This window comes from Lampetra planeri, chromosome 29 (genome assembly GCF_965212315.1).
Source record: "Lampetra planeri chromosome 29, kcLamPlan1.2.h2, whole genome shotgun sequence".
Taxonomy (NCBI): Eukaryota; Metazoa; Chordata; class Hyperoartia; order Petromyzontiformes; family Petromyzontidae; genus Lampetra; species Lampetra planeri.
In genome coordinates this window covers 3,743,866-3,771,767 of record NC_136135.1, presented here as the reverse complement: position 1 = coordinate 3,771,767, position 27,902 = coordinate 3,743,866, and the positions used below count along the sequence as shown (strand labels likewise).

General features: G+C 52.1%; 1 long non-coding RNA gene across 1 annotated transcript in view; it reads right to left on the bottom strand.

Moving 5' to 3' along the window:
* Positions 1–27,902, bottom strand: part of LOC144728590 (uncharacterized) — a 164,426-nt gene that overhangs the window by 6,879 nt on the left and 129,645 nt on the right. The window contains exon 3 of the long non-coding RNA XR_013587540.1: positions 27,572–27,681. This is a non-coding gene — a long non-coding RNA (uncharacterized LOC144728590). The remainder of the gene's footprint in view (positions 1–27,571; positions 27,682–27,902) is intronic.

The following is a 27,902-nucleotide window of genomic DNA, read 5'->3' as shown; positions in this document are numbered from 1 at the left end:
GACTCAACGGCATCGAGCAAAAGAAAAACATCCCCCCTCCTGTTGCCTTAACAGACTGTTATTATGGCAAGGGCTGTTGGCGAGCACCTATGAAGGCCAACACGGCACATACGGGGGTGTCTTCCCAGCGCACCAAGTAACTTAACCGAAGTTTCGATTTAAAGCTTTCGTGACTGCAGGGATTCATCTTCTTGGTTCTTTCGGTAAAGTCACGTAGAAGGAAAATAATAAAATAATACAAATAAAACATAATAAAATAATTCTCACGACGTTTCGGCCACTTGCGTTGTGGCCGAAACGTCGTGAGAATTATTTAATAATTTTTATTATTATTTTAATATTTTCCTTCTACGTGACTTTACCGAAAGAACCGAGAAGAACTAACCGAAGATTCTAGATTTTAAGCTTGATACAGTAAATTTAGCTGTGACGGTCCCACCTGATGACGGAGACTTGTGTATCTCTATTACGTATTCTTTATTATTTTTTTTATTTTTTACATACCGAAGGGTTTGTCAACCTCGGAGAAAAGGGCTCAGGATCGGTTCAGACATTCATCAGCGATGTTGACCGTGTGAGGGTATCGAACTCAGGTCGCCGTGTTTGTAGCGATGTTGCGCTGACCACAGCACCACCGCTCCCCAAACTCACTCACGTCTGATGCTCTCAAGGAGAGAATACAAACCCATACGCGTTTCTCCAGGCGGAGTGACGAGTAACCCAGTGCTAACGCTCACGCGGCACCACCACCAACCCTCCCGTCCGTAGTTCCAGTGTTATAGTTTTACCTCCAACAGGCTAAACTCATGACAAAATGAATCCCGCGGCAGATTTAATGATAAATTACGTCACATTTCCAGGCCCATGTATGGACATATTGGGCGTGGCTTTGCCCAAATAGGACTTCGGGGAGTGATCAAGCTGTGACATGTTGAACACGTGTGTCTATGTGATTGTGCTATGATATGTTGAACACGTGTGTCTATGTGATTGTGCTATGATATGTTGAACACGTGTGTCTATATGATTGTGCTATGATATTTTGAACACGTGTGTGTCTGTGATTGATCTATGATATTTTGAACACGTGTGTCTATGTGATTGATCTATGATATTTTGAACACGTGTGTGTCTGTGATTGATCTATGATATTTTGAACACGTGTGTCTATGTGATTGATCTATGATATGTTGAACACGTGTGTCTATGTGATTGTGCTATGATATTTTGAACACGTGTGTCTATGTGATTGATCTATGATATGTTGAACACGTGTGTCTATGTGATTGTGCTATGATATTTTGAACACGTGTGTCTATGTGATTGTGCTATGATATTTTGAACACGTGTGTCTATGTGATTGATCTATGATATTTTGAACACGTGTGTGTCTGTGATTGATCTATGATATTTTGAACACGTGTGTCTATGTGATTGATCTATGATATGTTGAACACGTGTGTCTATGTGATCGAGCAGTGATCGAGCAATGATCGAGGAGACGCGAATCAGTGAGGTGATTCTTGTCACACGATTTGCGGCTTTTGGCTGTGAGTCCCTTCGTCGGTGACCATTGGCTGCCATGCTCGTGAACATGATGCATCATTCATTCTGTCGCCGATTCATTTCGTCCTGTTCAGTAATTCCTGCGACGGTGCCATAAGTCTATGATCGATGTCCTGGTCCCCAAAGACAATGCAGTGAAAATTCTAGATTTGAAGCTTTCGTGACTGCAAGGATTCATACTCTTAGGTTTTTTTCGGTAAAGTCACGTGGGTAAAAAAAAATTACATTTAAAATTACTAAAAGTAATAAAAGAAATAAATTAAAATAATAAATCACGACGTTTCGGAGGCAACACAAGTCTCCGTCATCAGGTGAGACCGTCACAGCTAGATTTGCTGTATCAAGTGAGGCAAAGATTCCAAGATACAAGTTCTTAAATACAAGTTAAGGGGGGAGGAGGGAGTGAGGGGCTTATCTGAATGTGGTAGCCAATGAATGGAACGTATTGTGAGGGGGGCGGGGCTAAAAGAGAGTGAATGTTGGTGCACCTGTTGGTGCACATGCTAGAAGAGAACGAAGATGCCCATGTTGGTTTTACCCAGTGTTGGTTGACAATCAAATACAAAAAGGAGAGTACTGTTAAACGCTGGTGAAAGTGTAAGAATACGACGACACGTCTCCTCCACACAATTCACGAACGTGTCATGATTTCATTCACGAGTTAAGTTGTTTTTTCGATTCAAAGCTTTCGTGATTGCAGGGATTCATCTTCTTGGTTCTTTCGGTAAAGTCACGTAGAAGGGAAGTAATAAAATAATAAAAATAAAACATAATAATATTTTTATTATTTTATTACTTCCCTTCTACGTGACTTTACCGAAAGAACCAAGAAGAGTTAAGTTGTTGTCTCGTTTGTATTGTTTTTTTTCCCCCGCCTTCTGCTGTCTTGTGCTCAAGTAGCGCGCATCCTCTTGGCACCAATCGACACGCGTAAAAAACGATGTTGTTGAGTAAGTGATCCACCACGTTGTCACCGCCCATGCTCAATCCCCCGCTGTACGAAGGCGTCCCCAATCCGTCATTCCCCCCCCCCCCACCTCCCAGTCGCTCGGATGACGGTGATCATGATAAACGATGAGGATAGCAATAGAATGAAAGGGGAGGTGAATGAATGACGCTACTGTTAGGAGTGGATGCATTACCTGCCTGTGTATTAAAGTGATGAACTTGCAACGGCAAAAGTTGCTTGCACAAAGATCCCGTGTAGGCTTAACAGACTTTTGGGGCAAGTCCTGTTGACAAGCACCTACGAAGGCTGGAACGGCACACGAGGGGGTGGGTGGCCAACACCACACCCGGCCGCCTTGGTCTCCCCAGCGGTGATGTTTACACACCACACCAGGTACTCATTTAAGGCTGAGTCGACCTAGGGGAGGCCCATGACCTGTCCAGATAATCGTCATTGGTGTTGGCCGCGAGCGGGATTCGAACTCGGGTCGCCGGGTTCGTAGTGCCGTGCGCCAACCGCTACACCAACAACAGCAACCGCCATTCGCCACTAAGTGGCGGTGAGGTCACCACGACGCTTGTGCCAGGCTATGTGCACCTTGAGGCCATGTGAAGCGTCGAACGCCTGCTGCTAGCAGGAGGTCACGGGACATACCCAGGTGCCATGGATTGGCCGACTGAGATGGCTGGCAGATGCACCACCTGTGCCCCCTACTGTGCCAACTTGCTGTGCTTTAGCCACCCGGCGCTCCGCTCATTGTGAGCATCACTTCCTCTGCCCTCCGTTGTTGTTGGAGGGCGACTGGCTCCAACTGCCCAGTAGCATCCTTCACGAGCCTCCTCCACAGAGGCCGATCTTGACACCGCTGGTACCAGTCATCGGCAAGTGCACTCAGCTCCACATCCTCCTGTACCACATCACTCCATCTCTTCTCTAGCTCATGCCGTGCCCGTTTAGCCCCCTCGATCCGGCCAAACAAAAGCTCTTTAGGCATGCGGTGGCTGGGCATGCGGGCTACATGGCCCAGCCAACGCAGCCTTGCCTGCCGGAGGAGCTCACTGATGGGACTTTGTCCAGATCTTTCAAGGATTTGTGAGCTCCTCACACAATCCAGCATGGTTATACCCAGGATGGATCGTAGGCAGCCACTCGACTGATTCGGAGTGAGAACTCTGCTGTTAAACCGGAGCCGGTCATGAGCACACTGCCCAGGTATGGGAAACTCTCCACACTCTCCACAACTGCCCTATCACCAATTGGGAGTTGTGGGGGTGGATTGTCCGATGGTACAAAATACCTAGACAGGTGCTTCGTTTTAGTGGGGCTGATGGTAAGGCCCCACCTCTTAGTGGCAAGCTCCAGGTTCAGCAGCAGTGCCTCCAACTCCACCTCTGAGTGAGCAGCAATTACCAGATCATCGGCATACTTAACATGGTTGAGCAATAGGGAGCCATCCCTTGACCGCACCCGGGAATCGATCAGCCTCCCATTGTATCTGTACCAGATGGAAATTCCTCCGGTACAGCTATGGAAGGCTTCACAAACTACGTGGTCAAAATAGATGTTAAATAATGTGGGAGCAAGAGGACATCCCTGTCGCACCCCAAGGTGTACAGGGAATGGCTCTGACTCCCGGCCACGTAGTTTTACCCGGGCCCACTCACCATCATGAAGGTCCTTAATGATCGTGAGCAGAGGGTCAGGAGCTCCGAAAGCACGATGGACAACCCAGAGCCCAGGCCTACTGATGGTATCATAGGCCTTGACCAGGTCAATAAAGCAGAGATGCAGGTCTTGTTGGAATTCCCTACACCTCTGCTGTAGCAGACAGAAAATGTGGCATCTGTGCAGGACCGCCTTTTCCTGAAACCGCATTGGGGCTCCACAAGCCTCTCCTCAGCGTGCCTAGCAAGGCGATGTTGAATAATCCTTGCCAGGACCTTTCCCGGCACACTGAGGAGTAAGATGCCCCTGTAGTTGTTACAGTCTGTGCGGCCCCCTTTCTTAAAGAGGGGGGCCACCAGGGCATCCTTCCAATCCTGCGGAACCCGTCCAGTGGTCCAGACTGTTGTTATGATGTCATGTAGGGCAGTCTGTGCACAAACGCCACCCTCCCTCAGCATTTCGCTTGGGAGATCATCTCTGCCCGGTGCCTTTCCTGGTTTCAGACTCTGGATCGCCTTCAGTACTTCCTCAATAGATGGCACCTCAGCCAGCCACTCACAGGGGGTGACTTCTTCCAATATTTGAGGCACCGCAGCCTCGGCAGGGTCATCCCCACTTTGTCCCACGTTGTTATCCAGGCTGAGGGATGTCTCCTCCCCCAGGACCTCACAGAAAGGCTCAGAAAATCTGCAAACCTGTTCTTGGGGGTCGGAGATTGGATCAGCGTTCTTTCCCCTAATGATGGTAATAGGTGTGGAGCTGCAGGTTACTTTTTTGATATAATTAAAGAGCGATTTGTGATCGCAGGCCATTGAGGCAGACTCCATCTCCTCAACAACCTGCGACCACCACCAATCCTTGCAGCCGCTCACGGCTCTCTGAACCTCCGAGCGAAAGCTAACCAGAACCTACCGTGGAGCTGATATACCCACTGACCATCAACTTGTCATCTGTAAGATGCGCCTGCCATTCTTCCACTCCGGTGGTGGGTGTACACCCAGGACCCAATTCAAACCCTTAAACGCATGGTCTCAGCTAGCTGATGAAAGTTGCAAGTGAGAATTGCATCATCGCTTGCGGCTGGGGTTGGCATCGTCTCCCACTCTTCCTGATGTCGAGGGGAAATGGGCGAGGTTTATCACTTTGGCTCATGCAGCTGTAATGGCTGCGTTGGGTACACGGTCCAGACCTCCCCAGAGACCCTGGCTGACAGAGGAGGTGTTCAGGATAGTTGAGAAAAAGCGACAGGCCCACGCTCATCGGCTACAGCATACCACGTCAGAGAATGAGGAGGCTTAACCAGTACACCACCGCTCCACACAGACACACACCCTGCCACACACACACACTCACACGCATACACACACTCACACGCATACACTCGCTCACTCACACATCACCCAAGAAGTGACAAAAGGGAATGGCTCAAAATAGAATAAAATTCACACCGTAATTACTTTATGAAGGTCCAGAGAGGGTAGACTTCTATTGCATATACACAAAGACAAATATCCCCCATATAGCCTTTAAGAGGCTGTTGGGGCAAGTGCTGTTAGTGAGCAGCACCTATGAAGGTTAGCAAGGGGCACGCATACTCACACACGCACACATACATTATGCAGCAATCTAAATGTAACACAGGTGCTATAGGCTACGGCGTTAATAGCACGATGCCCCAAACGATGATGATCATGACGATGATAATTCTGACCACAACAATGATAACAAGCACAATGAGGATGATGATGGTGGTGGTGGTGCCTTCATAGAGTGCTCGCTAACAGCACTTGCCCCAACAGACTGTTGAGGCTACGCGGGGGATCTTTGTCTCTGGTAAAGTCACTATACCCCACGAAGCCGCACTGAGTTTCAGAACTCTATTCCCAAGAGGGTCAACATTCAGATGTTTGGCCAATCACACTTCTTTTTACGTACGTTGAAATTCTTTCCCACCGTACATAGCCAACCGTGCTAATTGGAGGTGTGGGGGAAGGACAACAAACGAAGCACTAAAAGCAGTTATAAAGAAATTACTTTTAGATGAATGAGTGTTTTGGTTTCGTGTGTTAGGAAGGAGACAACCCGGAGGAAAACTCACTACGCGTATGAAGCGATGGTACCGTTTTAAGGTGCGATATATGAAGGGCCTCACGAAGCCACTTGCCACACCGCCACCGCCACCACGACCACCACCACCACCACCATGACCACGACCACCACGACCACCACCACCACCACCACGACCACCACCACCACCATGACCACCACCACCATGACCACCACCACCACGACCACCACCACCACGACCACCACGACCACCACGACCACCACGACCACCATGACCACCAGGGCTCTGGAGAGTTTTGGGACGAACAATCCTCCACGTGGTCCACCAATCATCGTCTCCAAAGTTTCGAACAATAACTTCAAATTCAAAAGGCGCGAACCAAACCGTCGTCTAAACATATCCCCGTCGTCACATTGTTGGGGCGCTGGTGACATACAGGCCAGCGGTAAAGCAGCCAATTTTCTATTTCTTCATCACATTGATCGTGGCAAAAAACAACGTCCCACAGACATAACTGCTCAACCCGAGCTATTAACACTGTGGTACTTGTGTAATGTGAGGATATATCCGGGTCACTGACTGATCACAACTCGTCACGATGATTGGCTCTGCCGGTCCTGGTCCATAGCCAATGGGGGGAAGCCTAGGGGCGTGGCCCTGACGTAATGGGAAGGTGACAGCTGTAAGTAGAGGATTGGTTCTGCTGGCTTTAGCCACAGCCAATGGGGAGACGAGTCAGGGGCGTGGTCTCGGGAGCCTACGATAGAGTCTGGAAGATTCCATAGAGGCTAACCAGGATTGGTGGAAAGGTACCACGTGACCCAGGTATTAAATAGGAGTGGAGACGAACAACACGTGGTCAGAACTGGAACGAACGGAGGGAGAGGCCACGCGAGTGCGGGGGTCCAGGCTGCCACGTGGTCCAGGCTGCCACATGGGCCAGGCTGCCACGTGGTCTAGGCTGCCACGTGGCTGCGCGCGTCTCTCTCTCTCTATCCCTCTCACGCTGTCTGTCAGCAGCGTGAAGGAGTGTTGTAAAGAAAGACAAATAAAGACCGGATTCCAGAAGTCGCTTCCACGACCTTTATTACACTTGCATTACCTTGGCGTTGTTCACTTGGTCTAACCACCGGTTGGTGAGACAAGGCCATGAAGAAGGCTTCAGTCTCTGGTGCAGGCCAATCGGTTTCAAAGACAATGAGCGCATTATTATCGGAGCATGTTTGCGTTCACCCTTCGCCACAAGCTCCGTGCGGTGAATGCGCACTTGATGCCTTACAATAGGTGTGTGTATCTTTTTTGGGCGTTTGAACATCTGAACACACCACCTGTTTTATTATTGGCGGCAAGGGGTAAAGCCTATTCTCATTTGTTCACCGGCGGTAGCGCGCCGTACGCCACTCGTTGTTTCAGAGGCTCACGGTTCAAGTCCAGCGGCCGCCTCGGTCAATACTGCTGTGGGTGTACTCGTCGTAAATAAAATACTCCGCGTCGTTAAAGATTCCCGCGACGGTATTCGCAAGAGTAGGGTCTATCGTGTACCGGCATGATGGTCCAAATTCGCTAAAATATGTACATATTATTTTATTACATGCGTATTACTCGATCGGAAATATGGAATGGAAATCGTCGCTCCCTGCCGCTAAAACTTTCTCCTGCGCAAACAAGCGCATTAAAACAGAATATAATCTCACCATCTTCTATCGCCATCTCTCATCTCCATGCCACCGGCATGAGTCTTGTCTCGAGAAAACATCTCTGTCATCTCGCCACGAGTTTACCAATTGTAATACACTGCCCCCCTCCCCCCCCTCACCATATAAAATATTGCTTGGAACTCCCAAGGGGGGTGGAGCGGTTTGGCACAGCGGTTAGCGCACTGCGCTACGAACCCGACGACCCGAGTTCGTTTCCCGGCCACGGCTAACAACACCAGTGAGAAACGCGTTCGGTTCAACACTCTCTCCTCGAGAGCGTGCGACGCGAGTGTGGGGAGCGGTGGCGCAGCGGTTAGCGCGCCGCGCTGCGAACCCGGCCAACCGAGTTCGATTCCCGGCCATGGCCAACATCGGTGGCGATTATCCGAACCGGTCCTGGGTCACCTCCCTCCACCAACCCTGCACTGAACCAACACGGCGCTGTACGGTCACGCAACCACCTATGGTCCACACGGCACGGGGAGGCTTTCATCCAGCAGTGGATTAACCATGGGGCTGTACGCGCTCACCAATAACGAATAAAGCCACAGCACTCGCCTCTCTCTGGGGCCGGGCGTATGAATTGCACCTTGCTGTTCGGGACGCAGAGCGTCCTTGCCCAGCACAAACATCTCCAGCCGAACTCATCCGCGGGACGTTAACAACGCCGCCTCGCTCGGAGACACGACGATGGGTGACGACGATCGAACGACAGCTGGCAAGCGTGGCGAGACAAAATGAAGACTTTCATCCAGCAGTGGATGAGCGATGGTGCCGCACGTTGTTATCATGTGGCGCCGCGGCGGCGAGATGTTAACTACCTCGCCTGGTACGCAGGAGGTCGTGGGTTTGATCCCGACCCTGACGCCTGCTGCTGCGTATTTGGAGTTTGCGGTGTCTCCCTCCTCGTGGTCGCGTGGACTTTTCTCCTGGTCCTCCGTTTTTTCCCTCCACACTTAGAATCAAGGGCACGCGTTTAACACTGTTTGGCTGCCGCTATAAATGTCCACGCGACGATGAAGAGCCACTTCGTTGGGCAATCATTTGTCATAGCCGGGGTCCTTTCTGAAAAAGATCTACGTAGCTCCAGTTGGGCCTGACCTAGTAAATAAATAAAAAGTTTATTTTAGATTTTTTTTCATAGGATCTAGCCCCCCCCCCACACCTTCCCCTTCCTCCCCTCCTCCCACGCCCAGCTCAACGAGCCTCCCACTCCACGGTGGTGAGAGAGCTGGGCATCGGAGCCCCGAGTCTGCTCGGGGCTCCGACGCCCCGTGAACTCTGCTCCCTCGCTGTAAAATAAAAAAACACACAGCGTCACGGACGGTTATAAAACCGGCGAGCGGCACACGCCCCGGCCGTTAAATATTAGATCGGGCGTGTGGCATTGGGTGGAGATACGGTGCCGGAACTTTCCACCTTTGTTTCTCGAACGCCTCGGCAGAGTAAAAGTTTCGTGATGTCGACTCGGGGTCGCGTAATCAATGAGCCTCGCTTGCAATGATTTATGTCGAAATTGGTCAGCATTGTTGGTATCGTCGTCATCAGAATTATCATAATCATCATTCTCATGACCACCACCGCAATCATCATTATTCTTCAACTACTAATCAGAATAATCATTATCATCGCCATCATCGTCATCACCTTTACAAACATCACCACCACCATAACAATTATCATCATCACCACCACTATCACCACACATTCATCACCATTATCCAACTACTAAAGTACCCATCACTGATCTACTCCCGTACAGGATATCTATCACAGGTATTTTTGTTTTAAACATCTACGTTACGGCAGATGTGCGCGCTTCGGTAATGATCGTTCTCTCTTAGACATGGCCTGGCCTGAACTGTGATGGGAGTCGAACCTTGACCTTGATTGACCTCGGTGCACAGCGGCGCAGTACGAAGCGCACCAAACACTGGGCCAGGGAACCCCGTGTCTCCATCGAAAATTTCCACTCCCGCTTCTCGTTTGGAATCTTTTGCTCGGTAGCTGGGCGGATCGCTGCATCGCGAGAGAGATGACGATGGCTCGGGGGGGGGGGTGGGGGGGGAGGCCTCCATCCAGCAGCGGATCCATCACGGCCGACGACGGCGGATAGCCGACACGCGGACTAGCCACTTTAGTTTTGTAAGAGGATGAAAGAGCGCCGTGTGATAGTTGGGTCTGAGAGACCAATCGTTGAAAGCGACTCCAGAGGGCAGTTGTGGATGCGGCACCTTCCAGGGTCCGTTTCCTGCTTCCGTGCACAACTGTGTCCATTGGTGGGCGGTCAATATGAATGTGTTTTTTTTTTACTAATTACTTAATTGGTGGTACTGGCCAATTAAATAAATATATATATTTTTTCAAGGTGTTGCTTGAAAAGTAGACTACTGGTCTCAGTGGGCTCTCACCCGGTTATAAATAAAGGACATCTAAAAATGAATCTGCGGGTGGCCGGGTGGCTCAGAGATCAGAGCACCGAGTTAAAACTCAACTTTTGCGTTCGTGCGTTCGCTCGTTTCTCAGTCCGCTTGGCTCGGTGAGGGTCACGGCGGCAGCGTGTTGAGTCGGGCGGTCCACACTTCCCTTTCTCTGCATTACCATACACTACACTACTATACACTACTATACACTAATATACACTACACTACTATACACGGACTCTTCCTGGAGAATTCCCAGGCATTCCCAGGCCAGCCGAGCGACATCGTCCCACTGCCAGCAGCGTGCCCTGGGCCAGCCCCGGGGTCTTCGCCCAGTGGGACGTTGCTGCTGCTGCTGCCCGGTAGAGTTCCCAGAGGGAGGTTGGCGGGTGCCCGAACCACCTCAACTGGCTCCTCTCGATCTGGAGGAGCAGCGGTTCGACTCTGAGGCTCTAAAACTAAACTATAAACTTTCTTTTTTATTTTACCAGATAAGGCCCCACTGATCTACATAGATATTTTTCAAAAGCAACATTGCCATCACAAATGACAGCTCAACGAAGTGGCTCGTCATCATGCGGACAGTTATAGCAGCCAAGGAGTGGCGTTGATTCTAAATGTGGAGGAAAAAACCGGAAGACCCGGAGAAAAATCCACGCAACCACGGGGAGAGAGAGAAAGAGAGTCACGTAAACTCCAAATTTGCAGGCGTCAGGGTCGGGATCTAACCCCACGAACTCCTGTATCCCAGGCGAAGTAGTTAACATCTCCTAGCCACCGTGGCACCGCTGAGAGCCTGGGTTTGAATCCGGGTTTCAGCCATTGTCTGCGATCGAACAGGTGCAGTGAATTGATGATCTTGGCGCGGTCACCAACAACCGCACAACAACAACAACAACTCCCCCCCCCCCCCGCCTATGAAATTAAATTTGCTTCTGCACTTAATTCAGGCAAATATTCCAGCGCTGAGAATTAGCGATATCTATTTGACTGGCGTGCGACAACCCCATCACCTCTCCAAGGCCGTTCCGGTGTGCAAAACCGCTACGCCGCGGCCGCATCCCAATAACATTTCACGCGAGTGGAGGCAAATGCAAATAGTGTCTTCACAGGTCCTAACCCAGTCGACTCAAAGGGCACCGACGTGGCCGTTTGTCATCCATGTGGCTTTTAGACACGTGACAGCTGCAGCAGAGGCCCCCACCTTCACCCCCTCCCCACTGACACCACCGCCACCCCATCTCCTCCCCCATGTCACCCCCCATCAACCTGCCACGACCCCCTTGGTTCACGCGGGGTTACAGCGATAAGAATGTGCAACAGCAGAGCCGCTAATAAATAATGGAGCGACGAAATTGTCGGGATTAAAAAAAAAAATTACCCGAGAGCGCCGGGGCCCCCGCGTCGTTCTCGCTCGTCCGTCCGCCAAGACGACGTCGTAAAAGCAAACCCCTAAAAAGAACGTCGCTTCTGCCCGCCCGCCCGCCCCCTTAAAGATTTACACTATTGTGCTATCGCAGTCGCTCCGCAAGACGGAGCCTCCACTGGCAACACTCACAGGGCAGTGTCATCGTCGTTATCATCGTCGTTATCATCGTCGTTATCATCGTCGTCGTCGTCACCCCACGTGTTCAGCAATAACCAGCACCCGCCTCCCGCCCGCCCCCGTAAGCGGATATCACAGAGCCACTACCTCTGTGCTATCGTGTTTTTGCATTGTCTGCTGTTGTAACGTTCTGGCCTGCCCCCTACACAGAACGTCTGTGAAAAAAAGAGCTTCATAGCTCATCGGATTCCATAAAATAAATATTCTAATTATCTTGAAGATTTTCTTCACTGGGACCTCTGGTTGATTTCGCACAGCAAGAGGCGGCAGCCGTCTCCCACCCGCTCTGCCTTCAGAGACCGGCCGTTCAAGAGGTGCGTGTCATTGGCACTGATTGATTCTAAATTCTCAAGAGATGGGACGACTTCAGCCACATGCAGCACGGAACCAAATTCAAAGCGTCGTCGAGATTTTTATTTTTGCGCAGTGATCGGTCAGCAGGCTTGCAAACTCGGCTCAAACACGAGTGGTGGCTGAAACCCGGATTTGAACCCAGGGTCTCAGCTGTATCCAGCTCAGTACCCTGACCTCTGACCTCTGAGCCACCGGGTCACTGCTTCATAAAAGCAACCTGAGGTCAACCAGGGGTGGTAAATTGATGAGAATCTGTCCAGGGACACCGCATATCTCACCCAAGGATAAGTCACGATGTTTACAGGGTGGCCCAAAAACTCAGGAAATATATGATTATTTCATTTATTTTAACAACTAAAAAAGACTTGTTTAGAAGTTTAGTTTATTAAATTAGTGCCGTGCCACCTGAACACAGATGCCAATTCCCAGACTGGTCGAAGCCCCGGCAGGTGGCCACCCGAGTGCAACTCCACGTGGGCCTATAAACTCTTGAAACTATTCAAACTATAAACTAAACTATTCAAACTAGAAACTATTTAAACGATATTTTTTTATTTTTTATTTTACGAGGCAAGGACCACTGTGATATAAAGCTTTGCTTATCAGAAGCGACCTGGCCAACACAAATGACAGCTCAATGAAGTGGCTTATCGCGTAGAAATGTATAACGGGCCAAAAATAATCTAAATACTCATGGGTGGAGGGGGCCCAGACGCTGGGATACAAAGTGGGTTGGCGGTGGGGGGGGGGCCGAAGAGGAATTGGACACAGAGGTGGCCCCGGGGTGGGGGGGGGGAGGGGTTCAATTCTCCTTTGCCCCATGCCAACCGCGCCCTGCCACCGGGTTGCTGGGTTTGCAGGGCGGTGTGCCGACCGCTGCACCACCACTCCCCACACACCGGTACCCGGCCAGCAGTGAGTCAAGCAGCACTGACGCGCCACGATTCGGTGTCTGCACTACGCGGGCACTTTTGACCGCCCAAAAAGGCAAAAATGACTCTGCAATTTGTATTTTGAAACGTGTAATATATATGTTTAAGGGCATTTATTTATGATTATCATCATGCTCTTTGTCCAACTCAAGATTTATCAGCAAGGAAGTGAAGTTCACTCATTCTGGCAGTCAACGGGGGCACAAGTACATACAAAGTTCCCCCCGTGTGGCCTTTAACAGACTGTTGGGGCAAGTGCTGTTCGTGTGTAGCACCTGTGAAGGTGGCTACGGCATGTGAAGGGGGCGGATGAACAGCAGCACACCTGGATGCCACCTTTATCACCTCCCAGCGCTGATATTTACACGCCGCACCAGCTTCTCACTTCGGCCTGAGTTGACCTAGGGGAGGACCAGTTCATATATTGGCGAATGATGTTGGCCGTTCGTAGCGCAGCATGCTAACTGCTACACTACCACTCCCCACACACAAAAAGACAAAGATTCCCTTGTATAGCCTTAATACACTGAAGTCCGGCACGGTACACGAGGGGGGTGGGTGGCCAGCACCACGCCCGACCGCCGTTGTCTCCCCAGTGGCGATGTTTACACATCGCACCAGGTACTCATTTGAGGCTGAGTCGACCTAGGGGAGGCCCACGACCGGTTCAAATAATCATTACTGGTGTTGGCCATGAGCGGGAATCGAACTAGGGTCGCCGGGTTCGTAAGCGCAGCGCGCTAAACGCTGCACTACCGCTCCCAACACACACACACCCACGCACACACGCACACACACGTAACTCTCATGCATAAACACACGCAGAAGTGGCATCTGCCATCCTGGCTATAGCGAAGGACCCCAAAACCCACTGGGAGATGGGGAGGGCCAAACACCCAAAGCCTGAACCCAACCCCCATATCACACCTGTGGGACCTGGACAGGCCAAGAGAAGTCATGTTGGTCGTCCCTTGGCTGAAAGCAGTGGCGCTAATGAAATACACAAGCTCAATGTAGACCACCGCTCACAGCACCACCACTGGCTGGGCATGCTAATAGGCCCCACCACTCTGCTGCCCCCGCCCCCCCAAACCACCTGCCCCCACCCCCTCCCCTCCTCAGTGACTCGTAGGGCCAGTGCCAGATTCCCCCTTTTCCACTGCAGATACCCGCGCCGCGTGGCCTGCACCACACACAACATAGACATCGACGATGAAACAAAAACAATTAACGGTTCAAATAAATGGACCTGGCCCTGCTTGGCCCCAGGCCAAATGCAGCAGATAGATCTCTTGCGTGGCCAGAGTGTGATTGTTTGTTTTAGGCACGGCTTGGCAAATAGCCAGAGGAGGAAACCACCCACGCCCTTATTGAGAGTGGCCCCCGCCTCCTCCACGCTGGCTCGGCTCGGATGTGCTAGTGGAAAAGGGTGCCACGGTGGCTTGGAGAGGTTAACTACCTTGCCTGGTGTACAGGAGGTCGTGGGTTCGATCCCGACCCCGACGCCTGCTGCTGTATATTTGGAGTTTGCGGTGTCTCTCTCTCTCCCCGTGGTCGCGTGGATTTTTCTCCGGGTCCTCCGGTTTTTCCCTCCACATTTAGAATCGACGTCGCGCGTTTAGAGTATTTGGCTGCTATACATTTCTCACATGATGACGATAAGCCGCTTTGTTGAAGCTATCCTTTGTGGCCAGGTCACTTCTGAAAAAGAGCTACAGAGCTCAGTGGACCTTACCTGGTAAAATAAAAATGCCTAATAGTTTTTATACGGGAATTAAGTCGTGGCCAAACCTGCGGCTCACGATGTGGCTTAACCCGGGCAGCTAGACACTGGCGTCTCACTATGTAGGCATGTTATGTTGAACTTCTTTCGCTGTATCTCGACTCGGAGTGGGACGAGCCCGCGGAAGTGGAGAGAGAGAGAGAGAGAGGCCTGGGTCACTCACTGCTGGCAGCGGAGCTCAGACGCGAGAACTCCCCTGGGCGCTCCCGCAGAGCCCGAAATCAACCCAACCGCCTCCATCCCCGAACTAGCCGTGTGACCACCCGACGTGACCACCATCCCATGGCTCTCGGTCGCGCAGAGGCTTTGGTTTGTGGCTCGTGAAGTCAGAAAGTTAGGCCACCCGCTCCGCTCTTATCAACGTGATCATCATCACCGTCGTCGTCGTCATTGGTGTATAGATCACGACGACAACGCGTAACCACCGTATAATGGTCGACATCATAATCAGCAGCCGTGATTAATCCACTGCTGGATGAAGGCCGCTTTCTCCATCCCCCCCCCCCCCGCTCCCACCACCCCCCACTCATGATGCTGCGACGTAACAATCCAGCCCAGCGGCCGCAACACGAGCGGACTTCATCGCTCCCATCTCCTCGGCGGACGCGCCGTGTCCCCCTCTCTCCCTCGGCTGCCTCTCCCGTCATTAAGTTTCTTCCCCGCGGGTCACCGTCCCCTGGGGAGGGGGGGGTCGAGATTTGTCACGAAAAACTTCGCTTGGCAGGACGTCGAGCGGGCTGGGTTGCACGGCTGAGCCGCGGCCGTCGTACGCTGACGTCGGCGGAGGCTCGTCCTGAGCGAAAGCGGCCAGGAAACTACGGTGTCCATGATGTGCGTGTACTTGCTTGAACTTCTTTCGCACCGTACGTAGCCAACCGTGGTAATCGCAGGTGCGGGGGGGGGACTAGGACAAGAAACTAAACACAAATAAGCAGTTCTAAAGAAATTAGTTGGGAGTTTAGTTTTGTAAAATTTTTAAATAAATATTCCAGGTACCGTGTTGAGGGTGGGGAGGGGGCAGGCGGGGAACCTGCAGCTAGATCCTTGCGGGGGGGGGGGGGGTGTCCTTAAACGGTGAAATTTCACGGGAATGTCCTGGGATAAAAGGGGAATAACAACGACGGGAAAGAATAAGAGACGCGGAAGAGTGGAGAGAGGCGAGAGAGAAAACTAAATAAAGGGAGAGAGAGAGAACGCAGAGAAGAGAGAGAGAAAGGGCAAAATATAAAGAGACGAGAGAGAGAGAGCGGGAGAGAGAGAGAGCAACAGGCTTGGAAGAAGCGAGCGAACGAGAGCAAACTGAGAGAAAGGGGGGAAGAGTCAGTGGGAGAGAGATACAAAGAGAGAGAGAGAGCCAGAGAAAGGGCAGATAGAGAGGGGGTGAGCGAGATAACGGATAAAAAAAACCTACAGACAGGACAGAGTGCAAGAGTGTGAGAGAGAGAGCGAGCGAGCTCTACAGAGAAAGAGGAAAGAGAGAGAGAAACAAGATAGACAGGGCAGAGAAAAATCTAAGAGCAGAGAGAGAGAGGGGGGGGGGAGTGCAACGGAGGGGAGAGGCATGGGGGAGTGAATGCAGAGAAAGGGGTAGAGGGATGAGAGAGAGAAATCAGCGAGAATGAGAAATAAAAGAGAGAGCAGATAGAGAGATGGAGGTGGGGGGGTGCAATTGAGAGTGAGAATGTGAAAACTAGAGGAGAGGAGAGAGAATGCACACGGGGGGGTGGGGGGGGAGCGGTGCTGCGACAACGCGGAGACTGAAACCCAGAGCCTGGGCCCGTCCCAAACTGTACAGAGCCTGGCGGCTGCCCGTGCCAGCACTGCACAGAGCCACGCTGCCAGCATCCAACTCCCTCCCTGCAGCCTCTCCATCCTCTCCATCCATCAGCCTCTCCACCCCCCAGCCTCCACCCCCTCCAGCCTCTCCACCCCTCCAGCCTCTCCACCCCTCCAGCCTCTCCACCCCTCCAGCCTCTCCACCCCGTCCACCCTCCACCCTCTCCACCCTCCAGCCTCTCCACCCCTCCAGCCTCTCCACCCCTCCACCCTCTAGCCTCTCCACCCTCCAGCCTCCACCCCCTCCAGCCTCTCCACCCCCTCCAGCCTCTCCACCCCCTCCAGCCTCTCCACCCTGTACCCTCTCCACCAGGGCCCTCTCTCCACCCTGCACCCTTTGTATGTAGGTCTGTTGAACTTCTTTTGCACCGTACATAGCCGAGCGTGCTAATCGGAGGCGCGGGGGAAGGACAACAAACGAAGCACGCAAAAAGGCGGTGATAAAATAAATGAGTTTTCAATCTAGAAAACCACCCTGCACCCTCTCCACCCTCTCCATCCTCCACCCTCCACCCTCTCCACCCTCCACCCTCTACACCCTCCACCCTCTCCACCCTCTCCATCCTCCACCCTCCACCCTCTCCACCCTCCACCCTCTCCATCCTCCACCCTCCACCCTCTCCACCCTCCACCCTCTACACCCTCCACCCTCTCCACCCTCTCCACCCTCTCCATCCTCCACCCTCCACCCTCTCCACCCTCCACCCTCTCCATCCTCCACCCTCCACCCTCTCCACCCTCCACCCTCTACACCCTCCACCCTCTCCACCCTCTCCATCCTCCACCCTCCACCCTCTCCACCCTCCACCCTCTCCACCCTGCACCCTCTCCACCCTCCACCCTCCACCCTCTCCATCCTCCACCCTCCACCCTGCATCCGGCACCCTCTCCACCCTCCACCCTCTCCACCCTCCACCCTGCACCCTCTCCACCCTCCACCCTGCACCCTCTCCACCCTGCACCCTCCACCCTCTCCACCCTCCACCCTGCACCCTCTCCACCCTCCACCCTCTCCATCCTCCACCCTGCATCCTCTCCACCCTCCACCCTCTCCATCCTCCACCCTCCACCCTGCACCCTCTCCACCCTCCACCCTCTCCATCCTCCACCCTGCACCCTCTCCACCCTCTCCATCCTCCACCCTCTCCACCCTCCACCCTCTCCACCCTCCATCCTGCACCCTCTCCACTCTCCACCCTTCACCCTGCACCCTCTCCACCCTGCACCCTCCACCCTCCACCCTCTCCACCCTCCACCCTCTCCACCCTCCACCCTCTCTCCACCCTCCACCCTCTCCATCCTCCACCCTGCACCCTCTCCACCCTGCACCCTCTCCACCCTCCACCCTCTCCATCCTCCACCCTCCATCCTCCACCCTCCACCCTCCACCCTCTCCACCCTGCACCCTCTCCACCACGCAATCCCTGCCTCTCCATGAGTCCACCTCGCACCCTCCACCTTCCTCCTGCCCCGTTAGTCCACCTCCCCACCATATATACCGTTCACTTCCCTGTCTGGCAGTCGACCTCCTACAGGCAGGCGAAGTGCAGTCAGTCAGACAGACCTCGAGACCAAGTTGTAATTGAGCTATGGTCGGTTTAACGATAATATGGCGAATTGTATTACCGAACGCCGATTTACTTTGGTGAAACATTCTCGATGTCCGATGGGCGACTGCGGGTCGTCTCTGCTCCGATCTCTGCTTTCTTCACCGCCAAAAAGTACTTCACTTGATTTGCCTTCGTGCATTTCGGTGACCCCACGTGACTCTTTCGACGGCGGCTATGAGATGTCAACTACCTCGCCTGGTATACAGGAGGTCGTGGGTTCGATCCCGACCCTGTCGCGTGGCTTTTTCTCCGGGTACTTCGGTTTTATCCGTCCACGTTAAGAATCGAAGTTGCGTATATTGGCTGCTGTAAATGTCCACGTGATGACGAGCCACTTCGTTGAGCTATCATTGGTGACACAAGCGTTCGTTCTGATGACCGCTTGTGTTGCGATCGAGACGTCGTAGTTTTTTGTTATTTTCTTTTAACCTATCTACGTGACTTCACCGAAAGACCCAAATACTATGAATTCCTGCAGTCACGAAAACTTTAAGTCAAGATTTACACTGTAACATGATGACAAATGTCATGTTAATATCTTCCAAGAGTCTCCACTTATACTCTTTGGTTCTTTCGGGAAAGTCACGTAGGTAGAAACAAAAATCAAATCTCCTCCAGGTGATCTCCAGAGCCCGGAGGCACAAACAGTTCTCGTGGTGTTGTTGCAAATTCTCACAAGTGTTCACATTTTTTTGAAGCACCCTGTACATGTAACGTGCTGCACACAAGCAACTCGAGTGGCCGAGTGGCGCCACGGGCTCGCCAGTGGCCGTGTCAGGGCACTGACCCGGCATGGCCTGAGGTCTCTCTCTCTCCAAGGGACAACGTTTAGAACGCGGGATACAATTGTGTGTGCCGCTTCATCCTCATCCGTTGTACGATTGGAGGAAACGGGTCTCGCGGTGCGTGGCGGGCTCTGGCAAATGGTAGAGCTGATGAACAGAACTGGGTACACTGAATTATTAGGTCAAGGGTTCAGAATGTATTCGTAATTTTGACCTCTTCAACTTCCGAACGACTCCTTGGGCTGTGACGCGACCCAACGGCAGCGCCACGGTGGCTGGGAGATGTTAAATGCCTCGCCTGGTATACAGGAGGTCGTGGGTTTCCTTGCATAGCCCGATGCCTGCTGCTGTATATTTGGAGTTTGCGTATCTCTCTATCATTATCATCACGGTGGCTAGCAGATGTTAACTGCCTCGCCTGGTATACAGGAGGTCGTGGGTTCCATGCATAGCCCGATGCCTGCTGCTGTATATTTGGAGTTTGCGTATCTCTCTATCATCATCATCATCATCATCACGGTGGCTAGCAGATGTTAACTGCCTCGCCTGGTATACAGGAGGTCGTGGGTTCCATGCATAGCCCGATGCCTGCTGCTGTATATTTGGAGTTTGCGTGGACTTTTTCTGCGTTAAGCCTCTTCGTTGAGCCATCGTTTGTGGCCGGGTCGCTTCTGACGAAAGAGCTACGTAGCTCAATGGGTCTTGCTTGTTAAAACAAAAAACATTAAAAACGCGTCGCTTAACGTCTGCGGAGCTCGGGTGCCGAGGCGCACTCTGGCTGACGACGAGACGAGGGGGGGCCCTGAGGGTAGCGACGCACCAGCGCCCGGCTCGCGTCCGTGCAATAGGTGGACAATTTTGCGCACGGGTCTCTCCGGGGTTCTCCGTTGTAACTCCGCGCGGCGAAGCCGAGCTCTCGATACGTTCGACCGTCGGTCGAAAAAAAAAAAATCCCAATGCAGCGGGGAGACCCCTGGATGCATGGATTGGCATTATGCTAATTGTTATTTTTGCAGGTCGTTTGAATGTGTTCCACGACACTCGACTAGGATTTCGAATTATACGAAGGAGACTGTTGCTTTGATGCTTGCACTGCTAGCCACTCTGGCAGCTATTACACGAGACAGTTAACATATGCAGCTCAACAAGTTCGTTCATAACATTGCCTTAAAAAATATATATATATATAAACAGGCATGAGACAAGAGGTATTGATGATGATGAATTAATTTCCAACTAAATATCCTTCGCGATCATGAATATCCTACATGAACCACCACCACCACCATCATTATCAACATCATCACCAGCATCATCTTTATTATCAGCAGCCAAGGTCAAAGCACTGCTGTACGAAGGCCTCTACCCCACCAAGCCGCTGCCACCACCAACGCTTGCGATCCTGTGGTGCGCAACAATCTGCCCAGGCGCCCGGACCGATGATCCGCGCGGGCCAATTCCATCACTCCCGTCTCCCCGGCGGGGGCGTCTTCTCCGACGCGTTCAATCTCTTGGCTGCCACTCTGCGAGCAAACTCGACCGTGGGCCACTGACGCTTCCACTCCCTGCCTACGAGCCCCGCGCGCTTTCCTCGACGGTGCGGATCGCAGCGTTGACCCCGCTGTGTGCTCTCTCGTCCAGGCGCTCTCCTCCTCTTCCTTGCGCCCCCTTTTCGTCGACGAGCATAAACCGCCGTCGCGCGAACTCCGGTCATCCTCGTCATCGAAACAAAGACGGCGGTCGCCGCATTGCGCGGCGCTTCCGGATGGCGCTTCTGCGGCCGTCTGGAACTCGGCTCTTCCTTCCAATATTTAGGAAGCCACTGGAGCTATGCACTTTTAAATCAGCTCGATTGAAAACGAATTTCTTTCAAACTGCTTTTTGTGTTTAGTTGGTCGTGCTACGTGCGGCGCAAAAGAAGCTCAACATGCGGTACTCGATGTATTTCCACGCGAGCATCTCTCCACGCTTCCTTGCGTACTTTCATTTGACCACACGACAGCCTAATCAATCGCTTTTGCAAGGTCAGACCTGGATCATTTGTGTTGGCGTGAAACGCAGATGAGCATCATTGCGCTAAGTGTTGTTGTTGTTGTTGTTCTCGTTGTCGTTGTTGTTTTTGTCTTTGTTGTTAGTGTCTTTGCTCCCACGGCCGTTGCGGTTATCAATCAATGGAACGAACGGGAACAGATCCACGCGGCGTCACGTTGAAGCGCATGCACGGCCTCGGTTGTCAATCCACTGCTGGATGAGGGCCTCCCGCACGAGCCGTGAGGGTAAATCTGACCATACTTCACCACGCTGGTTTGGCGCGGGCGTGTGAAGGTAGGGGGGGGGGGCGCAGACGACCGTACGACAATGGATTTTTCCGCTCGCACTGAAGCTCTGTAGCATATAGCACCGTTGTTACATTTATAGTGCCGTATAATTAATGTGCGCGTGTGAATATGCGTGTGTGGGAAGTGGTGGCGCACCACTTTCGCGCGATGCACCGCGTACCCGGCGACCCGAGTTCGATTCCCGGTGACGATGACCTGAATACCGGTCCTGGGCCTCTCCCCTAGGTCGACTCAGCCTGAGTTGAGTCCCCGGTGCGACGTGTAAACAACGCCACTAGGTAGACAAAGGTGGCGGCCGGGCATGGTGCTGCCCCCCCCCTCCCGCCCCCTCCTCGTGTGCCGTGCCGGCTTCTATCGGTGCTGCTCGCCAACAACACTTGCCCCAAAACTCCGTTAAGGCTACACGGGGTATCTTTGCCTTTAGTTTGTACACCTGTGTGTGTGTGTGTGCGTGTGTTTGTATTTGGCAACAACAATTGGGTATTGGAATTTGGCAGCCCTCTGGCTTCACGGTTTATACCTGCATACATTAAACGTTGACCTACACATTAACCAACAACCTCCTCGACTTTTCCCGAAACCCCTACGCTTTACTCTTTAAAAAAAAAAAAGCTGCCTCGTCTCATTGTGCTTACTCACATTATTGCGGGTTAGAAAAGGTAAAAAAAAAGATATATAAAATATAAAATAATAATAAACAATCGGGACGAACAATCAATGGGGGAGGCATTAAATCTCACCGCATCGCTTCCAGAGTCGCTGATATGCTGGAGTAGGCGCATGACTCAGTCGTCGGACAGACACGAGGACCTACGCTCATTTGTAATTGTGCTATGGTCAGTATAGAAATAATATGCCCGAGCCGACTTGCAACTACAGGGAATTTACGGCCGAACGTCGACTTATAGCTCATGCAATATTTCCGATATTCCGATTTGACACGAGTTGTTTATTGCTCCGATTTCCACTTTCATCTGTCGCTATACTTCATTTAACTTGTTTCACTTTTGTCCATTTCGGTGACCCAGCTGAGACTCCTGGTGTCTTGGGCTCTCGTCCCGGTCACTACAGCCAGGGCGAGAGCTACATTGGACGTGGTGGCCCGGGATGCTGACATATTTTCTGCTTCGGTGACCCAGACAGGCGTATCAGAAGTAGTTACACTCTGACAATAATTAATTCCCATCTCTTTGTTCGCCAACGGTGGTTTGGATGAAGGCCGCCTGCCTGCCAATGCGGTGTTGAGTCATTGGGGATGCATGTTTGTATGTATGTTGAGCTTTCGCACGCCGTACGTTGCCAACCGTGCCAATTGGAAGGCGCGCTTCACCGTACTTCACCGCACTGGTCCGTGCGGGTTGGTGATGGTGGGCAGGTGGGGGGGGGGGGGTGGCGGGAGACTCAGGACTGGTTCAGCAATCGCTCGCAACTGATGTTATCCGTGGCCATGAATCAGACTGGGGTCACCGGGTTCACCGCGGCGAGGTCAATCTTCCCGGCGTGGCAGTTGAGTCAGTGGGGCAAGTTTTGGAAATCCTCCACCCCACCACCTGCGTCCATCCAGCAGTATAACCATGTTACACCGCAGTTACTCCGGTGAGAAGTTGCATTTGCCGGGGTTGAGCGTGGGGGTTCCCACCTCTTCAAACCGACCCCCGTGCCCCTACTTTGGACATCGGTGACAAAAAATTAACCCGTAAAAACAAAGTTTTTCACTATAAATCCTTTATATGCGTGGCGGCTAGAGTCCTCTCGTCCTCTGGCTTGAGATGGCTGCCACCTATGGGTCAGATGATTGCCTGCCACCATTAAGCAATTGGTAATTAAATATAATTAATTTTTTCCTAAAAAGTGTAAAATTTTGGAAAAATTTTTTCACGAAAATTAATTGTCACGCACAACGAGTCTGTGTGCAAAATGTCAGCTCGATTGGATCACGGGAAGTGGGTTAAAAAACGACCGAAAGATTTGCACGGTCGTAAGCGCGCAAGCAAGCAAGCAAGTGAACTTAATATAAAGGACTTAAAAATAACTTCACAGCTCATCGGAATTCCTCCTCCAGTCCAAATAAATAATCAGAATCGGGAAGATTAAGGCCAAAACACCCTCTTGCGAGGCAAGACAGACTCATGCACGGCTAGGTATGGTGGTCAGCAACACAGACTTTGACATTGACAGGTTGGCAAGTGTACGGATAGATCGAGAGATAGACAAAAAAACGTAAATAGATGGATGACCTTTACAATCAGGTGAGAGTCTACTTAGGAGAGCCGGGGTTAAATAGGTACAGCAAAGCAGTAGACACTGATGTAGAGACCCACAGACAAACCATGGAGACCCATTGACTTGCACAGAGAGCCATAGACTTAATATAGAAACCCATAGACCTGAAAAATAGACCCCTAAACTTATCATATATACACAGATTTAACATAGAAACGCATAGACTTGAAATAGAGACCCATAGACTTAACACAGGAACCCATAGACTTGAAATAGAGACCCATAGACTTAACACAGAAACCCATAGACTTGAACTAGAGACCCATAGACTTAACACAGAAACCCATAGACTTGAAATAGAGACCCATAGACTTAACACAGAAACCCATAGACTTGAAATAGAAACCCATAGACTTAACACAGAAACCCATAGACTTGAAATAGAGAGCCATAAACTCAACATAGAGACCCATAGACTTAACATAGAGGTCCATGCACATATATAGATACTCAACACATTTGTCAATAACACTGCCCCAAAATTATTTATATATGCATTATATAATAGACAATAATTTTGCACAGTGCATGAGCTGAAGCGCCTACTATTATATATTATTTTCCCCTTCGGGCAGTCGTGATGCAGAGACATTTAGACTTACATAGAGACCCCACGGACTTGCATCGAGACCCGTAGACTCACACAGAGATCCACTGACTCGTGTTGAGACCCAGAGACGTACGAAGAAACCCATGAACTTACAGCAAACACATTCCAATGTAAACACACGCACAAAGCCCAAAGCAGCAATTTTAAAAGTTGCGACAATAAAGAGCCAGATTTATATAATACAATCTTCACGATATTTAACAATACATGGGGGTTTTCCCCCCTCCTTTGGTTGCCAAAGAAAGAACACGCCGGAGCGGACGTCCACCCCGGAGACGGAGCAATAAAATCGGCTCGTGAGCCGGGAGCTCGATGGATTGCCGAATCACAGGGCTACGAGCGACGGCAACGACTTGCATTCAGCAGCAGATAGATCACGTCCCACGGCGATGGCGACACTGGTGATCAGGGTTGTCGGCTAGGCGATTGAAACCGAACACGTTGAGGGCTTTCATCCAGCAGTTGATTGACACTCTGCCACGATGAGCCCGAGGTTAGGACCCATAAGGTCATGGCCAGGTCAAGCCTGGGACCCACAAGGCCACAGTGAGGCCAAGACCAGGACCCACAAGGCCACACTGAGGCCAAGCCTGGGACCAACAAGGCCACAGTGATGCCAAGGCCGGGACTCACAAGGCCACACTGAGGCCAAGGCTGGGACCCACAAGGCCACAGTAAGCCCAAGGCTGGGACCCACAAGGCCATGGTGATGCCAAGGCTGGGACCCACAAGGCCACACTGAGGCCAAGGCCGGGACCCACAAGGCCACAGTAAGCCCAAGGCTGGGACCCACAAGGCCACACTGAGGCCAAGGCCAGGACCCACAAGGCCACACTGAGGCCAAGGCCAGGACCCACAAGGCCACAGTAAGCCCAAGGCTGGGACCCACAAGGCCACAGTGACGCCAAGGCCAGGACCCACAAGGCCATGGTCAGGCCAAGGCCGGGACCCACAAGGCCACAGTAAGGCCAAGGCCGGGACCCACAAGGCCATGGTCAGGCCAAGCCTGGGACCCAGAAGGCCACGGTAAGGCCAAGGCCGGGACCCACAAGGCCACAGTAAGGCCAAGGCCGGGACCCAAAAGGCCACACTGAGGCCAAGGCTGGAAGTGTCTTATGTCGAGGCCGCTGTCAATGCCGATCATGACGTGTGGCATCATCACCTTGGTCGACAATGCTTATCCACTAAGTGATGGCTTTAATCGTCAAATTCTGGGAATCCTAGTGATCAATGTGCTCGGTTTTCGCTCGGGCTATCTCCTAACAGAAACACGACTTTGCGCTAAACTTGCAGGTGGTATTGAATCATCCATACGAGCGTTTATCGTGATCCACGCGCCACACCCCCCCCCAAACCCCTCCGCGCTACTGACAAGACGGACGCACGGACGGAGCTTACGCATTTAACGCTTTCAGCCGCGGTTGGCAAGTGACCATTCTGAAACACCCAGGGTCCTCCAAACACTCACACCGAGGGCACCGAAGCCCAAAGTTCAAGCACGAGAGTTGAATAAATTGTCCTCAGGAGCCCTCGCGGCCCAGGTCCGGTTCGAGGAAGTGACTCAATTTAGCCGCTATTTTAAGTTTTATATATATATATTTTTAACACTTTGAGCGGTTTATTCGGTTGTTTTCTTAAGAATAAAAATAAAATGAATGTGTGAGCTGCCTGTGTAAATGTATGTGTTGAACGTGTGTGTGCTGACCACGTGTGTGTGTTGACCACGTGTGTGTGTGTTGACCACGTGTGTGTGTTGACAAAGTGTTGTGTGTTGACCACGTGTGTATGTGTTGACCACGTGTGTGTGTGTTGACCACGTGTGTGTGTTGACAAAGTGTTGTGTGTTGACCACGTGTTGTGTGTTGACCACGTGTTGTGTGTTGACCACATGTGTGTGTGTTGGGAGAAGCGGTAGTGTAGTGGTTAGCGCCCTGAGCTGTGAACCCGGCAACCCGAGTTCGATTCCCGCTCATGGCCAACACCAGTGACGATTATCTGAACCAGTCCTAGGCTACCCCTAGGTCGGCTCGGCCTTCAAATGAGTACCTGGTGCAGTGTGTAAACATCAGCACCGGGAAGACAAAGGCGGCCCGAGGGGTGGTGCTGGCTACACCACCCCTTCGTGTGCCGTGTCAACCTTCATAGGTGCTCGCTGACGGAACTTGCCCCAACATTCTGTTAAGGGTTATAAGGGGGATCTTTGTATTTGTCTGGACCAAGGGTGTAAATGGTGTGGGTGTCACCGTATGTAGCCAACCGCGCTGATCGGAGGCGTGGGGGAAGGACAACAAACTAAACACAAAAAGCAGTTCTAAAAGAAATGAGTTTTCAATCTAGATTTACAAGTGGCATAGCCTCCAGTGGCGTCCTAATGTGGTAAGAAAGAGCCGTTCCAGACGGCCGCAGAAGCGCATCTGAAGGGGAGCGATGCAGTGACCGTCTTTGTCCGACGGTCAGCCAAAAAAACCATGGCTGTGGCCCTGCCTCCAACCCCCAATCCCCACGCGCTCCCTCATCGTGACTCGCCGCTCGGACTCTGCGTGCGAGTGTGAGACCCACACCTGATAGAAGGACCCCTCGTGGTGCGAGTGTGAGGCTCACACCTGTAGGAAGGAGCTCTCGTGGTGCGAGCGTGAGGCTCACACCTGTGGGAAGGACCCTTCGTGGTGCGAGTGTGAGGCTCACACCTGTGGGAAGGAGCCCTCGTGGTGCGAGTGTGAGTCTCACACCTGTGGGAAGGACCCTTCGTGGTGCGAGTGTGAGGCTCACACCTGTGGGAAGGACCCCTCGTGGTGCGAGTGTGAGTCTCACACCTGTGGGAAGGACCCTTCGTGGTGCGAGTGTGAGGCTCACACCTGTGGGAAGGACCCCTCGTGGTGCGAGTGTGAGTCTCTCACCTGTGGGAAGGACCCCACGTGGTGCGAGTGTGAGTCTCACACCTGTGGGAAGGAACCCACGTGGTGCGAGTGTGAGGCTCACACCTGTGGGAAGGAGCCCACGTGGTGCGAGTGTGAGGCTCACACCTGATAGAAGGACCCCTCGGGGTGCGAGTGTGAGGCTCACACCTGTGCGAAGGACCCTTGATGTCCATCCTGCAAGGGTCCGTCCGACTCGACTGCACGACGCTGCTCTCCACGTCTGTGCAGAGGGCTCCAGTTTTCCGATCTGTGCCTAACTGCAAGGTGTGAAAGGAAACAAAACAACGTCACAATAATCCTCTCACGTGTACGCACGCACGCACACGCGCGCACACACACACGCATAACATATGGATGTGGGCTAATCTGCATCGTCACTGCGCTGTGGGCCAAAGATGGACAAAATACATACAAATTGCTGGAATAATGTCACGTAATACAGACAGAAATTACCACTACGAAACTCGCTTGCGCAACA